Raw genomic sequence first — 3,795 nt, 5'->3', positions numbered from 1 at the left:
TTACGCGGTTTTCATTTACGCGGATTTTGAAATTTACGCGGTTTTCATTTACGCGAATTTCGAAATTTGCGCGGTTTTCATTTACGCGGTTTTCATTTACGCGGCATGTATCCCCCGCGTAAAAAAACCTGAGTGTACTGAACTTCTTTTGAACACACACTTTTCAGGGTGTATCGACCAAACAACAGCGACTGCCCCTGAGTTCTTTTCAGGTAATTGTAATGCGTGGGCATTTGCTCGTAGATAAAATCAAATTGCGCGCTCGTATAAGACTGGGAACTACGGATAAAAACAAAATTTGCTCTTGAACTCCATCTGTCCAACTTGTCAGTCATGGGCGTAGCTTGCAAACTTGCGCTCAAACAAACATATTTATGCTTGATATGAGTCCAAAAGTGTCAAAGAATTTGTTCTCCAAGCAAAATTGCAGCATTCAATCTACACATGGCTACTGTTGAATATTATTCGTATAATTTTTATGAATTCGAATTCGGAACTACATATTACCTAATAGAGTCAAACCACGTCAAGTGGGCCTCGAAATTTCTACAAAATCACCGATTTTCATGAAAAATATTTTTTTTTGTGTAGGGGACATGGAGAGTAATTTTTGATATAAATATATTTGCAAAATTGCTTTTTTTGTTTAAATTAGGCCATTGCAAATCTTTTTTACAAATTATGTCACCCCCCCCTTCAAAATCGCTGAAAAAAATCAGGGGGCAAATAAATTTTTTAAAATAACCAAAATTCAAAAAATTTTCACGTTTTATAGAACAACAATAACTTCCATAGAGTTTTGCTTTTCGTAACTGAAAACTATTATGGTAGTTTTAGAAATTACCATCCCATGATAATTTTTATTTTGACCATTCTCGGGTAAATGTGAAGTTTAAATGAGATCTTCGATCCAGTCCAATATCAAATGAAACGTTTGCTGGTCGCGGAAGGAAGGGCCCATCTGTGTATTATCAAACAAACATCTCATGGAAAGGCTAATACAGACCGACTTCTGAATCGATTCCATTTTAAACGCAACAGTCGATAGAGACAGAATCGATCGTTGCATTCGAAAATAATTTCGATAAAGAAACAATCTGAATTCAAATCAGACTCCTGGAGATTTATATGTGATTCAATATTCAATATACATGAGCTTTACCGAAAGGTTTTTGACATTTAAAGATTTCATATGGGATCGTAGTATTCATACTGTATTTCCGCAGCCATATGTGCGATTCTTATGAACTTGATCAGATCAAAATCTGTTACCAAACCTTCCATTTAAGGCTAAGCTTGTGAAAATCGAATAAGCCGTTTTCCAAGAAGCCGAAGAGACATTAATTCTGAAATATTCCAAGAACCAGAAACATGCGAAATTTTCGAGATAGACGCTGGAATCAAAAGAACTTTGTCTGGCCATCAGCGATCAAGAATGCTCTAGCAAAGCTAAATATAGATCTTACAAATAGTGGTATCATCGGCACTTACCGCAGGAAGAACCGGGAATCCATTATCGATGTCAATTTTTGTAGCCTTGGAGTAACCGGAAAGATGGACTGAAAAGTGTGCGAGGATATATCCACAGCGCCCACCAAGCGATTTGGTACAGCGTTGATAACAGGACTATGAACTACACATGAATATGAATATGTAGGACATATATAAACGAGGGAAGATGGAAAACAGCGATTTTTCACAGGAACGTGTCCGTCGAAGAACTTGAATTTGAGGGTATCCTCTTCAACCTAAATGCGAACGAGTTCACGGTACTACTAACAAAGGCGTGTAATGCGACCATACCAAGGGATGGGAAACTGAGAAACGGTCGCCGAGTGCAATACGACGATTATCGATCTACGTATAAGTTGCCTCCGAGCTTGGAGAAGAAGTCGGAGATCACTTTGGTTTCTCATCTCGCTCAGTTCAGAAGCTAGAAATCGCTCCGCTGCAATAGCAGGGCAAGTAATCAAATTTACCCGCGCGACGTTTGGCAAAAATTGATTCCTTCTGCCTAGTGTGTGATACGTGAACAATGAGTGACAATGCCAAGCAAAAGTATATCATGATGCGGGCAAACTGTGTTGCTGTTGACTACACGAAATATCCGGTAATACCATCAATTCATGAAGGGCAGCAAATGTTGAAGGTGAACTTGAAGTTCAACGTAGCTTGCGTACTTTATGCGGTGCAATTCCACCATTTGCGTCATGCGGTACTGAATATGTTAAAAAATATTAGTCAAGCAGAATCATTCGCTTCCCAGAACAACATGAAACACGTCATCGAATGTAATGACATTTTATACGTATATAAATGTTGACATGAGCTGGCACCACGTACTAGTTCCTTCGCTATCAAACAAATCCTGTCAAAATACGGAGAGGTGAATAGTGTTAAGGAAGATAGTTGGAGGAACTTCTTCCCAAGACTCCGCAACGGAGTTCGTGTGGTGAGAATGCGTCCGACAAAACCTATTCCCTCTTACTTGACTTTCACATGCAAATCACCTCATGGTGTTGAATATTCTCAACGAACACTAGTCACGCACCCAGGACAGATTCCTACCTGTCAATATTGTGATCATCCGCTACACCACGGGAAACCTTGCGCAGAGAATGCTAAAGAAATTCCACCTGATACGACCAAAGCCGGTATACAATCATCGTATGTTAAACCACAACCAGTTGGTAAACCAACGACTGCAGACCGGGCATTCAAAGCACCAGCTCAACAACGATCGGCCCCAGTACCACTAAACCAACTGCCATTACCAACATCGAAGTAACAACGATTACAGCAAATGTTTCCAAACCAACAACCAACACCATCAATAAGGAATCTAATACCGATGAAGAAGGATTTACAATAGCGACCCGTAATCCGACGATGAGCAAGATGAATGCAGTACCGATGATGACATGGACGTAAACGAAAACGCGAGAGAAGACGGACCAAATGACCCCCAAGGTGCACTCCACGGCTCAGTTGTGCTAACGCATTGAGCCGTGTCAAATATATTTAAAATTAAAACAGAAGTCAGAAAGCTCAAGGGAAGCGAGCTGCAAGAACCGCTCTCAACAAAGCAGTCAAGCTGTACAAGAAAGCCTTGCCACGAAGCCAACGCGAATTTCCTTAAGAGAGACCTACAAAGTTGGTATAACAAAGATAAAAGGCACAGCTGCACCACCTGAAAGGTGCCCGGAAACGATGGAGGTCACTATCGAAAGGTTTTCCCCACAACATGAATCTATTTTCGCCGTACAGTGAGGAGGATGATCACAAAGATAAAGATCGATTTACCAACAAACAGCTTATCGAGATGGCGAAAGTCATAAAAGTGAAGTGATACATGAGAGCCCGGATATGTTCAAAACGATCCGATAATTGGAAGCGACAAAAGCTGATGTTGCTTCTGATGCCGGGACAACATGGAGATCTTTCAGCGTAGTCAATATATCCCTTAGAGAGAAGGAGTAATCCTGAACAAGCTAACGAAGTACGCGGACCGTGAGAACGGCATCTTATGTAATTCGGCTTCCTTATAGGCAGGTCTACAGTGAAATCCATCCAAACGGTTGTGTGAGCTTTGGAGACAGCAGAGATAAGGATATCGTTTTTGCGTGGTGGTTCCCTTAGACGTGAAGAATGCTTCAATAGTACTAGCTGGGAAGCAATCGCCCATTCGCTGTACAGCATGAGTAACTCTCCAGGATATTATAGAGCTACTTTCAGTACCGAACACTGATCTACGAGACAGACAAGGGAGAATCACAACTACAACTGACGTTCCTC

Source organism: Topomyia yanbarensis, chromosome 1 (assembly GCF_030247195.1).
Source record: "Topomyia yanbarensis strain Yona2022 chromosome 1, ASM3024719v1, whole genome shotgun sequence".
Classification (NCBI taxonomy): domain Eukaryota; kingdom Metazoa; phylum Arthropoda; class Insecta; order Diptera; family Culicidae; genus Topomyia; species Topomyia yanbarensis.
The sequence above is the reverse complement of the archived record's forward strand: the minus strand, read 5'-3'. Positions refer to the sequence as shown.